The following is a 15,104-nucleotide window of genomic DNA, read 5'->3' on the forward strand; positions in this document are numbered from 1 at the left end:
GAAAGAATATTTGCTATGTTGTTTTTTTAATGAATCCTTTATTTTTATTTCAACCGTGTGTTATGACTAACTTGTTCCTTCCAAACAGAATTTTGGGGCAATATATGTCAAAATCATAGCATGTTCAATGGAAGTTATAAAAACTCCCAACAGTGTATATTTTGAAATATGTCATAGCATTCAATAATTAACATTCTCTTTAGTAGGCTAATTATTTTGTTTGGCAGTGTATTCTTTGATGTGTCATGAAAATTATATGTGGACAAATCAGATCAAGAAATATTAACAGCAAAAAAAGTTGAATACAGCCCCCATAATATCTGTGGACTTGCTAGAATGTTATGGTGAATGGTAGAGAGAATGGGAGAACATTTTGGGGAGATTAGGCAACTTTGATTCCTAGGATTTTGTTACAAAGCTACACACAGGCTATAAGATTTGTTGGGAGTTCAACATGGTTGGAAACAAGAGTTAAACAAAAATCTATTATGGAAAAAATTAAAATAAATAAAAATTTTAAAAATCTATTATGTTTCTACAAACTGTCAGCCAGTAGTTAAAATATTTCAGAAAAAATTAAATTTCCAATAAAAATAACTCACTTCAACAATAATTATAAGGTCCCTGGCAATGAATCTAACAAACATGTGGAAGATATTTGTAGGGAAAATTGTAAAATATATTGAAAGACATGAAAGTCAGCTTCAATAAATGGAGAGCTAAATTATGTCCTTGAATGGGGACATTCAAATTTAGTTAGAGAAATCATTCCCCAATAATCTATAAATTCAATGTAATCATAAGCCAAATCCCAACACTGTCTTCCATGTAACTTGAAATGGTGATGCATATACATTCATATGGTACTGTGAATAATCAGGAACAATACGTACTTGTGAAAAAATAGTTTAAAAGGGTTCATTTATTATAAGACTGTAATAATTAAAACATAGTATTGGTACAAGGAAAGACTGGAAAAAAGATGTACGAGGTCTCAATAGCATTAAGTATCACTGTGAAAAGGTGGACTCGTGGATTAGTTAGTAAACTGTACTAGAACCAAAAAAAAAGGAAAGATAAACTTTGCTCAAATGTTGCACCATACAGAAGTATAAATTCTAGACAGATTAAAGATCTCATTGGGAAAAAGTATAACTGTAAAACATTTTGAAGACAATATAGAAAAATAGTTTTATTAAATCATGTGGGAAAACACTTAAGATTTCCCATTGTACAAACCATAAAGAAAAACATTGACAGATTTAACTATATTAAAAATTTTAAACTTCTATACATGATAAAAGATACCACAAGTAAGTGAAAAGATAAATTATTGACTAGGGTAGATATTTGTCAATTATATAGCCCTTTCTCACAATTACTGTCCAGAATATGAAGAAAGTGCCCATAAATCAATAATAAAAGGCATTTAAAGAAAGAAAAATGGGTGAAATATACCACACATAATTCTCAACGGAAGGCACTGGAATGGTCAATAATATTATACAAATACACTTAGCTTCACCAGCAATGAGAAAGTCCTTGGCAACCAAGAGATTAGTAAAACAGAATGTCTGATAATACCAAATACTGGAAAAGATGTGGGGAAACAGAAATGCTAAATCAGTGGTTCTTAACCCTAGACGTACATTAGAATCACCCAGGGAACTGCAATGAAATACCAGCCCTGGTTCCCATCCCCAGAGACTCTGATTTAATTGGGTCTGGGGTGGGACTTAGGAATTGATTAATTTTAAAATGCACCTAGGTGATCGTGCAGCGAGTTTAGAACTACTGCTCAACATTGTCGGTGGTCAGATAAACCAGCAGTTTGGAGAACAATTTAACAGTCTCTAGTGAAGATGTGTATCCCTGTGACCTGACAATTCAACTTCTAGGTTGAACTCTTCTTGAGAAATTCTAGCATAAGTATAAGAAGATGTGTACAAGGACCACTGCAGTACTGTTTAGCAAAACTGCAGAGACAATCACATTTCCCTCAATAAGAAAATGGATAAATCAGCCTTTGATTATTTATGCAACATGGTACTATTCTGCAGTTAAAATAAAATTGACCAGATACCTATGTATCGACATGGATACATCTCCAAAACAACCCTGAATTAAAAGTTTAAAGAATATATAAATAAAGACAATGCTTTACATATTTAAAAATTGAACACAAAGCAATAGTATGACCACAAATAGATATTAGCTATAACTACATATAGATACATTCATATCTGGATCTAACAGCCCACCCCCTCAACACATATACACACATACACACACATAGTAAAAACACTCAAGTGCATGGGAATCATATATAGGAATTTTAGGATAATTATCTCTTGGGAGGGAAGGGGGAGAGAAAGGTGGGAGTAGTGCTTTGACTGTATTTGTAATGTGTTTCATTTTATTTTACACATTATCTTAAGTAAAGATGGCAAAGTAACGTATATTTAATCTTGATGGTGGATTTGCAGATAGTTATGATATTATTTTTGTGTGTTTTAGATATTTTATATTAAGATATTTAAAAGGCAAAAGAGCCCTGCAATTACTATGATCATGGAGGCATATCTTTATTTTTTAATCATCAAAAAAAATATACTAAAAACAGAATTGAAAAGTAAACAAAAAAGCCATTGGATTTGGAAGCCAGAGGCTAGACTTCTCATCTAGTTCTGTGGCTAATTAGTGATGTGTAAAATCACTTTTTGACTTCAGTTTCCTCATATAGAATGTAAAGGAGTTGGATAAGACAATCCAAAATCGACTCTAGTTTCAGGTTTCTGTGACTCTAAAGTTGTGAGAGGACAGTGTTTCTGAATTCAATTTTTTCTCTCTTCGTGGATGCCATCTTCAAAGTACACTACATCTGCTCCCAAATGTAATCATGGATTATTCCAGAAAATGATGCCCTTAATGATACTCAATAAACAATCATTAAGTCAAAGATGTAGTCAAGGATGCAAATTAGCTTAAAATGTTCCCATGACCCAGGTTAGAAACAATATAGAAACAACCAAAAAAAGTGTTATTAAATCCCCAAATGACTTCCATTCCCCAATTTATAAATGTATTCTTTCTTCATTCATTTATTCATTATTTCATATGCCACTGGTCCTGAATGATAATCTACAAACCAGCTTGTCTCAATTTGTCATATGTCAATAAAGTTTTGTAACAGTAGATATTAACAGTAAACCTTACTTAAAATATATGTTTTACAACTGCAAAACAACAATCTCCCTCCATATTCCCCACCTTCTGGTAACTTGAAAGACTTTATTGTATCTTCTAAGTGTCTTATTTGTCCCCAGCGAGAACCTGACCCAACACAAGCAATTAAAACACATATGCTCATGAATGTGCTGTTTTCTCCCCATGATTTTGATGCTTTTAGCCAACAAAGTTTAATTATCCCCGTAACCCTGCAGAAAGTGAAGCACAGAGAAGCATGACTTGGGGTGAAGTCACACTCCATATAGAGTCTAATGCAGAGCAGAGAGAAATGAAAGCCATTTCTAATACGTGTACTAAAGCTCACTGTTGAAGCCCCAGTTTCTCTTCTTGCTCCACCCCAGCCTGCTACCTATGTTCTGCCAGAAATATTATCCATGAATTGAAGTAACACAGAAAGGAGCTTGGACAGTCCATAACCTTGGTGGTTAGACAGTTGAAAGAAAGACACAACAACGGCAACAAACAGAAAGATACAGGATGCTAGTTGATAGGAACATTCTTAGGTCTTTTTAGCTCCTCATCCATTGAAATATGTGAAGGAGGCTGTCTACACTAGCTGCATTACAGGTAAGGCAGGAAAGATACAAAGTCTCAAGTGTCACAGAACATTCAGTATCACACCTTGCAAAAGATGGCAATCAGTACTTAGATATCATCATCATCATCATCATCTCATCATCATTGTCATTACAGGACATAGTACTTCACAGGACATATGTACTACAGGACACAATACTTCAGATCTGTCCAAGACTTAAGTTTATAAAAAGAGATGCTCAAAGCAAATTGAATTTTCTCTTTACAAAGGAAGTTCCCCGAGGTTGATGACCTGATGGCTTTTGAAATTCAGCAATGTAATTTCCATTGGTGGTGGGGGAAGAAGTCATAAGAGGTCCACTGTCAGCAGGTAGATAATGGACCACTTAAAGAAGGCAAAATCTACTGAACATTTTCTAAATTGATAAAGAGGAGCATGACGAGTAGGAAAACTCACCTTCTTCATGGCTTTCCTTCATAAGGGTGGAGCCCCAATCCACCATCACTGGTGGGTAGCCAGTATCTATAAAGGGGCAACCCTATGCCCCATAAAAGCAGCACAAATCCTTAGGCACAGCTAAATCAGGAAGCAAGTAACTCCTCTAAAAGCAACAACCATTCAGGATGTCAAAGAACAGACTCTCACTTGGCTATATCTTTTGCAGTTCCCAGTTTACCCCCACCCTTTTGAGCCACCCAAAATTACCCCATTTCCACTAACACTTTCAAAAGTGGGACAGAGATTCCCGTTGCTCTCAACAGGACTTAACCCTTGGACTACATTTAGCTACTACACAACAGGTAGGGGGGAATTTAAAAGATACCTATAGAACTGAAATAACACCATCTCCTAAGGGAAAATAACAGATGGCTTGGCAGATAATGATCTTTAACTGATGGGCTACACAGTAACAAGGCCAGTGCTGGGAGCGCTTGGCTTTGGCAACCACTGATGAACAGGAATCATGTTTCCAAGAGGCCAAGACAGCCAGTCTCTGTAGACCAGGGGAAACTGGAGGGAGGAAGGAATGCAACTGTGTCCACTCACGGAAGAGGTTTTCACCATTATCTTTCTTTTGAATACATTGTTTCAGAACCAGCAGATGTGCAGAAAGCTCTGGTCCAGATGATGGCTTTGGGGGGGGGGCAGTGCAGGAACTGGGGTGCAGAGAAAACACAGATCATTCCTGTGTTTATTTTTGTCCAAATATCAACTAGACAAGGCTTGACTTTGAAAGCCGCCAGCCCTTTGTTTACGATTGCTGGAGAGGTAGCAGGACTTCTCCATGAACAAATTGCTGCGGCTACCACATCGGGAGGGGAGGGCAGAAGGACGGGTGGTAGAAATTAGGCATCTGGAGGGAAACAGGGTATTCTGGCCACTTCTGGTTGCCTCTCTGATGATTTGTGCACCATCTAACCATATGCTAGATCAGCTTGACAGCTCTTGACTCCTGGAGTCTTGAGCAGGCAACAGCAAATGCATTGCTAGTGCTCAACTTAATACTGTCATCAGAAGGAGAGTATAGCTCAGTGGTAGAGTGTATGCTTAGCATGCATGAGGTCCTGGGTTCAATCCCCAGTACCTCCTCTAAGAATAAATAAACAAACAGACCTAATTACCTCCCCCAACCAAAAGAAAAGGAAAAAAGAAAAAAAATAGTGTAATCAAGAAAAGGTATTTGCAGCTGAAATATTTTAATGTTTCAATGCCCTTTTGCCACTGAGTAAGCATTTTTTTTTCACATTTACCATTTCATCCCATTTTTAAAAGGTGGGGGATTCACAAGAATCAGAGCTGTAGCAAATTTTACTCTGTAGATTTACAGATCCTTTAGCAAATTCTCCTGAAATAGTCCAGAGAAGTCGACAAAAGCCGATTTGCTTGCTCGGGCGACAATGCTCTTTTCAGAAGACATTTTTACTGGCTTATTTTCCAATTTAAAATAGAGTTTATATTACTGGAGGAAATGAGGCAAAAGATACTCACTTGAAGCATTAATGAAATTAAATAATTCTTGGCATAAAAACACAAACATTGCTATAAATATTACCTGCTACCTGTTAAACAGAATTAAGAGCAGAACACGTCTTATCTCATCTTGTAATTAATTTATGAGCTAGCAAATTACTTTACTTCTCTTTAGAGTCCAACTGGTAACTTCACTGAGATTACAACATGCAAAAAAGATGCTTATTAGAGGATTAAGAAGGAAGAAAAGAAAACAAAGACAAAGTACTTACTTGCAGTGATACTTTTAAAGTAATCCTGAATTTCACATTTGGCTTTTTTGCTAAAGAGCAAGGACTAATCTGAGCTACAATCCTTTGGTCCTCAGGGACCTCTGTGCTTCCATAGGACAAATCTTTGAGAAATCTTCCTTTGATATTTTTTTCTCCAGGTATCCAAGTTCTAGGAAACAGTCCAAAGCAAAAGATTGTCCTTTAAAAAAAAAAAAAAAGCCCACAAAGTCCACAATGTAAGCAGCAAAGGGAAAAATAAAACCTCTCCCAAACTAATATCTAATTCAGAAGTGCAACTGCTCCCCTATCTCCGCTGGTAGGCGTCCCCTCCTATTCCTGGTGACATTTCTCATTATCTGGCCAGTGCTGATTTACAGCAATGCGAGCGTGTTTGAAGAGAAATGAACTCATTCTCTGAAGTTCCTTGTAGTAAAGGAAAACATATGGAGGATTTCCTGCTGAGGCTTTCCGATTGAGGCACAAATTCGAGGGGGTGTGGAATTTACTTGTTAAGGCTCTTGGTTTTCCAGACTCAGCAGTATGTGCTCAGCAATGAGCCCACATGGGCGGCTGCTCCTCTGCAGAGAACTCTGTTATTCTGCAATAACCCCACCAGCGGGGATGGCTTGTGGGCAGCAGGTCAACAGCGCGCCTGTGCTCTGGTTGTCACAGTCCCTGTTTCAATCACGTCTTACCTCCAGGACCAGGTAAAGCCTGCAATACAGGCTTCTTTCCCTCTTTGTTTCCTCCCTGCATCTTTCCACATCCACCTCCTGATTCCTAATCTGAGACAAACAGTTTCCACCTACGGGCACTCTGTGAGTTCATTCCGAAAAATTAATTTAAAATGTCACCAGTGTTTTCTTTCCCCTTCCACCCCTTCCCCATTTGAAAATATTCTTCTAAGGATGGCACATCTCAAAATATGTTATGAAGACACCAGTTGGCTCAGGAATATTAAATCGTACATATAATGAAAGCAGCCCTCTAGTACGCCCCTCACGGCCACAGAGCCCTGCCCACTGACCCCACAGAAAAATACAAAACCGCAAATATCAAGTATCTCAAGATGTACCTTTAAGACCACTCTTTAGGGTGACAGTGAGGACACCACTGCCTAGCAGAGGAGTCTTACTCTAGTAATCTAGCAATCCCATTAACAAAGCATCAACTCTATATTAATCTCAATGACTCTAGTTATTTGCTCTCTGTATCCATCCTTTATGTTACAAACTGGTGTTAAACATCCTCTAAAAATAAGTTCCACACCATCTCTTTCCATGTCCACATCTTTGTGCAAGAATTTACTTGGTGGGGCACATGTTTCCCTAAGTCCAGTGTAGTGACAGCATGAACAATGAAAAGGGATAAAGAATATATAACTAAACCGAATTATCTTTCCTCCAAAAAAAAAAAAAAAAGAAGAAAAGAAAAGAGATAAAGACAGGAATCCAGAAGACGGTGTGTAAGTCATATGTGGAGCTCCAGCTCATCTGTGTTGGAGGGAGAAAGAAAACTTTTGTGGACTTAATAAAAAAATTTTTTTTAATTATCTGGAAGGATGTTCTACATTGGAGATACACAGACTGTGGCCCAGGGTCCGAATCAGGCCCTCTGCTACTATTTATAAAGTTTTCTTGGAAAACAGCCACGCCCATTTGTTCACATACTGTCTATGGCTGCTTTCATGCTACAGTGGCAGAGCTGAGTTGTTATGTCAGAGCCTGGGTGGTTCACAAAACCTAAAAGATGACTGTAGCCCTTTATAGGAAAACTTGCAGACCCACCTTCTATATGATAGAGCATTACTAGATAATTATGAATACTTAGGCATTTTTTTTTCTGAGCTGTGTAGTCAGAGATATCATTATAATTGTATTTAAGGAATGTCCCTCCATGTTCTCCCATTTCTCCCAAAGTAGAGGTGGGAGGAGGGCTTCTTGGGGTGGGGAGGGTCCCCGAGCTCCCAGGGGCCAGAATAGATCAGACCGTACATTTAAGGGTGGTGAAGGATGGCACTGTCAGAGGCAGAACCCGGACATCATCAGGAGGGAAGGCAGAGACGCAGAGCTGAGAGCAAGAAGTACAGAAAAGCCATCAGTGGAGGGAAAAATAATGAAGATTAAGTCCAAGTCAGGAAGTGGCTGGAGCAGGCTGTTGGGACTAAGACCTTGAGGAAAAAGATAAGGATGCAGGATGCTGCCTTTCTGGTGGCCTGTTGGCAGGGTGACTCAGTTGTCCCCAATGGGACTTCCCTAGTTTTAAAACTGAAGGTCCTGCATCCAGGAACATCCTTAGTCCCAAGGAATCCAGACATCTGGCTGCCTAATGCTGGGGCTGTACAGGAAGACGGGACGTCAACCCGAAAAGAAAAAGCCGAAGGACAGCAGCTGTGCCCTCCCAGGACTTAGTACCTCTGTCCTTAGGGAGCTTATGTAAGAAGCAGGGAGCCACTGTGGTGGTCCTGGGGCCACACTGGGAGCCACTGGAGAAAGACAGGGCTCCTGTTCTCAGCGAGCAAGCGGTTTCGCTGTGAGAACTCGCACCATGTGAGCAGGAAGAGAATAACCCCAGAACAACCCGTAAACAAGTGTGAGGTCATCCGTCCTACTGGACAGTGCTTGGCCTGGCCTTTTCACCCCAAAGCCAGCCTGCACTTTTTCCGGAACAGCTGAGCTGCTTGATTCGATTACTGCCTGCCACTCTGAACTCTCTGCTTTAACTTCCCCAATCTCCCCAGCCATCCCAAATTTTGCTCACGTTTTAATTCCTTCTCCCTAAATGACAAATGCTGATCTGGCTTTCTAGATCCCACGAATGTAGCTATTTTTCTCATTCATCAATCTGATCAGTCAGTCAGTCCATTAACAAATATTTCTTGAGCTGCTATGACGTGCTAGGCACTGTGCTGAGCTGGAATCACATAGGCAAGCTCTCTGGACTCATGGAGAGGAAGGGGAAACTCAGAAACAAAACATACAAACAGGATAATTTCAGATTGTGATGTGTTTGGGGAGAAACACATGCTGTAGAGTAAGTAGCTGCTGAGTTGGGTGGGGATTCTGTCCTAGGTCAGGTGGCCGGAGATGACCTTTCTAAGAAGGTGACATATTAGCTGAACGCCAGAATCTGAGAAGGATGGTGCTGTGGAGTGAACTGTAAGATCTGTAAGTTCAGGTGGGGAGGGTATAGCTCAAGTGATGGAGCACATGCTTAGCATGCATGAGTTCTCGGTTCAATCCCCAGTACCACCAATAAAAAAATAAATACATAAATAAACCTAATTACCTCCCTCCCCCCTCAAATAATAATAAAATTAAATTAAAAATAAAATCTACAAGTTCAAAGACAGACATGATATGTTCCTCAAAGCAGAAAGGACACTGGAGGGGCACTGTAGGCATGTGGGGAGGGTTAGAGACAGGCAGAGATCAGATGATGTCTCTGGTCTTGCAGGAATGATGTGGAGGTTTGGCTGTTTCCCAAGGGCAGGCCAAAACTAGGGGATGAAGTTAAGCAGGGGAATGTCTACAAACTGATTTATGTTTTCAAAAGGATTTCCCTAGCCGCACTGTGGTGGAAGGATGGGAAGCAGGTAAGAGTCAAAATGAGGAGACCAGTTGAGAGATGGGTGTCGGCTGGGAGAAAATGGTGCCACTTAAGTTCAAGGGAAGAGAATGGCCTTGAGATGTATGTTGGAACATAGCAACTCCACCCCCAGAAATGATCATCTGAAGTCACCTCATTCGGTTGTTTGGGCGTTAATTTTTCATTTCTACCCACTTGAGGGAAACTCCAGAACAGGGACCCCGTCTGTCTTTGTCACTACTCCATCGCCAGCACGCAACACGTGCCTCCCACAGGGAAGGAAGGCAGGTCGTTGTCAGCCGTGTGTCAAGCTTTTTGTTCCTGGCCAGCTGAACCAAACAGCCACAGACGTGTGAGGTTCTTTGTGTGAGACTTCGAGGTGAGCACACTGTTGTGGAAGTAAGTGAAAGACACTGCAGTTTGTTTTACCTTCAGACACATCCTACCACTCACAGTACCTCTGTCGATGTAGTAATAACTCGCTTTTCCGATGCATGTGTCAGAAAATCTTAAAGTTGCAGGGAAATGCCCATATTTGACCTGAAATGAACCATCAAAGGTACCAGACTCCCCATCCAGAATATTTTCTCCGTGAATGCACCCCTCTGATTTTGTTTTGCCCAGGGGAAATTTCCACAGTACCATCAGCAAAGGACAAGTGTTTGTGCAAAGGAGAAAAATGTCAGGCATGCTCATTGAAACCAAGGTCGCTTTACCCATAGACAGTGATGACTTTTTGCATTTCCAAATCAAAAAACAATTTAAGCTATTTTAGATACTTTTCCCCCCTAGTTCAATGGGATCTAATTCTTTAAAGTTGAAAAAGCAAGTATTTTCCCCCCAAAATGAATACCTAAAATACAGCCTTAGGATGGAGTTTTGCTTTTTTTCTTTTGGGCATAGAAGAGAAGATTGCATTACTGATCTAGACAAAAAGCCATTCCATCAGAACTTCTTTGCTGGATTTCACTGCACATATTTTGCCATGAGAGAATTACATTTATCAGGCAGAAGGGAAGCTATTTATTCCCTTCTTATTCTATTAATTAAACTGTAATACAATTACTGGGGTTACCCATAACCAATCTTTGGAAGATTAATATAGGATGCTATTCTTTTGCTCATATTTGGCCTCTGCATGATAATGAGACCGCAATAAAGTTTATGTTCCCATAACGTGTAAGAATTGTATTTTGCACCAAATAGCTAACATCAAAAATAACTACTGGTATAAACAAACCACATAACACAATCCTTCTTGGCATACATTAATGTGTCACTAAAAATGTTAATACAATGCCCATTGTAGCTACAAAAATCTGAATATTTAAGTTAAAAGAATGCATAAAGAAAAATGTATTAAAAACATGTCATGCCTGGAAAAAATAATTTGAAAATAGGTTTTGGTGGTTAGCTGTCATATTACCTGACTTTTACTATGCACTTTGAGGAAACGAAAACTTGCATTGTTCTAACATAACTATTTTCCCCTGACAATTTAAAATTCAAATTTACAATGCAGAAACATTACCGGCATAATAGGCACTTAAAATCTATGCCATTTGGCAACATTTCACATTTATTAATGAGTTATTTCCCATAACACTTTTCAAAAAAGGTTTATAATCTATTTGCATTACTGGAGTCACAGGAAAACAGGAAAAAAGCTATTGATCAGGACTTTGCATAAAAATGCCTCAATCTACATGTGTATTTCTTCTCTAGCTACATAATTACATACTTCCATTTCACTGTGAAAGGGATGCCAATCTTAAATTTGTATGTTTTTATTGCCTAATCGTAGCAATCATTAATAGTGAATGCAAACTTCCGGAAAATGAATGGAAAAAATGAATCTTCATGTTTTTACTCTCTCTCTTTTTCTTTCTTTCTTTTTTGTTTTTTAGCTTCCTGAAGGCAATGAATAAAATCACAGAATATCCTATTTTACCTAAGGAGAAAGGAGAGCTCTGAACTCTGGGCTGATACTTCACTTTCCTACGATGGATGGATACCAATATACCACTAGTTCATCTTTATATGAAGACAGAGATTAATTGATTTACCAACACTGAGAAGGAAAATTATGACCCACAATTCTCTTGTGCAAACTCAGGTCCATAAGACTGTCCAAAGTTCAGTTCTCATCCATAGTTACATCAAAGCCATTCTGCACTTGATGAGTTTGTAAAAAATGATGAATGAAAAAAAATACATGAATTGTCAGCAACGATCAAACGGAATATTTCAGTTGTCACCAATTCCAAATTGCTCTCAAACCGAACCCTCTATTGCTGTCTTTGATCACTTTGACAGCTACTCAGTTCTTCCTCTATCTTTTATCATTTTCTTTTTATTCCTAGCTCTTTTTGTATTTATTCCTGGATCAGTCATCCCATTCATCATGCTTCCTTTAACTTTTAAGTTTTTTTTCCTCTCCTTTTCAGCAGTCTTCATTTCCCCCTGAACATCCATCTAGATTTCTTTTCATTTCAGATCTCCTTTAGCTTACTTTCTTACTTTTTACTCCATCATCCAATTTCCATCTATTCACCTTCTGGCTGATTTTCTCCAGCATACAGAGAATTACTGACAAAAAGTGGGAGGCATCCAGAGACTACAAAGCTGTGGATCAGTGCAAATCTGCTCAGTGATATATCCAGTGAACTCAAGTGTGTTTTTAAAAAAAGACCATAGTTCTAGTGAAAAACTGATGAACCCAACTAGCTTCATGAAACAAGGTAGTTATCGCAATGAAACATTTAAAAGGCAACTGGGAAGGTAGGCCAAAGAGTTGGTACGTTTCTTCCCACTGGTGACATTAAGTAATTGAAATACCCACAGAGGCATTTTGTTTGTTTATTTTGTTATTCTTCATTGTGTTGACCCCATTTTCAGCTTCAATGAAAAGTGAGACTCAGGCTATAGCCAGTTTGAAAGCTCTTTGCTTTCCCAAATCTCCCCCATCATTCATTCTTAGATATTACCCAGATTTCCATCTGCTTTTTAATCTAGGGGACATATTTAGATCTTGAACTCACTTAGCAGGTAAAATTCAGTGACATGGCAAAAACTGCTTCTTGAAAGTTCAGATATATTATGTCTATTGCATTCTCCTTGTCCATTAGTTTTATTATTCCATAAAAAACCAATCATGCTAGTAAAAAAAAAAAAGATTTTTAACTCTTCATTTTTCTAACCTTTAGTTGGCTTAAAGGTTTCTTTTCTCTTAATATTTGTTCAACTATTTCACAACAGATTTAAGCTAGGCTTTCTGGGTAGTAAATTCTAAGATGTATTTTGCTAATATCATTTAAAACTAAAAGCACCACATTTTTTCGTTTCCCTCCAGTTTTTATTTACTATCCCACCTACAATGTATTTTTAAACTTAAAAATCCTTCAGTCATTGAATTCTAGCTAATAACATGATTATCAGGTGGCTTTATCTGATTTTGGCCACCAAAATAGTTTTGGCTCTGAGGTAGCCCTATCATTTCTGTCCCTGACTCAATCAAGGTTAGTGTTTTTCTGAAGCCATGTGATTTCCTCCTATCATAAACAATCCCTATGGTTACACAGGCACTCACAGCTACTGGGTAAAGTAAAATGGTCTGCCTTACAATAAGAGGTCAAATCTGACACCTGCAGTCTTCTGGAATCTTCCTGGCTAGTAATTCCCACAGCATCTTTCTCTTCTTCCCCGCTTCCCTGCCTTGAGATGCCTGCTGGGTGTTCTGAACCCCCTCCTAGGTGAACCCCCACCTAGGTGGACCCCCAGACCTGTCTCTGTGTGGGCAACTCCACTGCATCACCTACCATGTTGCAAAGTAATGCAAACCACTAATAGTTCATTAATTTTTTTCTCTTTCACTTTACTAGCTCCATGACAAGCAGAAAGTAACTTAGCAATGATATTGCAGCCAGCAACTTGCCAGGATTATTCTGCCCCTTTGCAACACTAAGCAATATTCTTCATCCCTTGTGTGAGTGGCAAGGGTCTTTTAAAAGGAAAAAGATTCTGATTGCTAAGAGATTTGATGTGGCAAGACATTACAAGATATACTATATATATTTATACTGGTGATAAAATAGTTGATGGGAACTTTTCAAGAGGACTTGGTCCTATCCTGTACATTTAGGCAGAAAAATATGTAAACTGATCAGAGCAGATTGAGATGTATTCTGTTGTTCATTTGGCATAGAATCTTGATAAGAGAAAGGTGAAACAAGCTGAGATACTCATTGAGAACCTATTTTCTGGCTTATTATTCAGCTAGAGGTAAGTGATTCACCATCCCCAAAACTGAAGCATAAACTATACATGGGTTTTATTCTGTCATGTAGAAGAAGTCAGCTCATAGGCATTGAATGGAAGAGATACATACTCAGGACACAGTTTTCTTTTGTCTTTATAATCTGGTATCCAAGAGTTGGCTTTTAGACTCCAAATCGATTTACCTCATGGAACAAAATGGCTGCTGAAGCTCCATTCACTAAATCTGCATTCTAGGAAGGAGGAAGGAGAAAGAAGTTCTTGCTCCCTCTTTTAAGTAATTAATTAACTTTTACTTTTTAATTTATTGAATTATAGGTGACTTACAATATTTTACTAGTTTCAGGTGTTCAACACAATGAATTGATATCTTCACAGATTACATACCTTTTTAAAGTTATTATAACATATTGTCTATATTCCCTGTGCTGTACATTATATCCCTATGACTTACTTATTTTATAACTGGTAATTTATACAAAACTCATAATTTCCTTCACTTACTTCCCCTGCCCCCAACCTCCATCTCTCTTCCTTTTGGTAACCACTATTTTGTTCTCTATAGCTGTGAGTCTCTGTCTTTATTATATTACTTCATTTGTTTTGTTTTTTAGATTCCACATATAAATAAAAACACATAGCATTTGTCCTCTGTCTGACTTATTTCCATATTGTTGCAGGAAAATACTTTTTTTTTTCCTTGAGCAAGAGTTCTCTTTTTATTGAGGTATAACTGACGTAACATTGTATTAGTTTCAGGTATAATTGTACACACTGCAAAATGATAGTCACAATAAGTCTAGTTACCATCCATCGCCATATAGAGCTAAAATTTTTTTCTTGTGATGAGAACTTTCAAGATTTACTTTCTTAGAAAAATACCATATGAGACAGCTCATACGTGGAATCCAGTGTGGAAAGAGTGAGACAAATCAAAGAAGAACCAGAGTTTGTAGCTTGGATGATGAGAGAATGACAGTGCTCTTAAATGCCTGGCCACCACTCATTATAAAGGGAGTTGAAAAATGAAATCTTTTCTCCAGATGCCACACCCATACCTATTTGTGGGTCACACTTTACACAAAGAATCCAACATCCAAAATAAATAAACTACTGTTACAAAATTTAAAAGGACACAAGGTAAAAAGAAAAATGAAACGTAAGTCAAAGCACAATATGACCACATCAAGAAAAATAAAATATCTAGAAAT

General features: G+C 38.3%; 1 protein-coding gene across 2 annotated transcripts in view; it reads right to left on the reverse strand.

Annotated features, from left to right (window-relative positions):
* The window catches only part of KIAA1217 (KIAA1217 ortholog), a 669,685-nt gene that overhangs the window by 346,814 nt on the left and 307,767 nt on the right, over window positions 1-15,104 (reverse strand). Inside the window, exon 1 of one of the 2 annotated variants that reach the window (XM_072955357.1) lies at window positions 6,031-6,112. The exons of the other annotated variant lie outside the window; for it this stretch is intronic. The gene's annotated coding sequence lies outside the window, so the exon portion shown is untranslated. Of the gene's footprint in view, window positions 1-6,030; window positions 6,113-15,104 lie in introns of those variants that run through there. 2 annotated transcript variants of the gene reach the window in all.

This window comes from Vicugna pacos, chromosome 35, assembly GCF_048564905.1.
Source record: "Vicugna pacos chromosome 35, VicPac4, whole genome shotgun sequence".
Lineage (NCBI taxonomy): Eukaryota > Metazoa > Chordata > Mammalia > Artiodactyla > Camelidae > Vicugna > Vicugna pacos.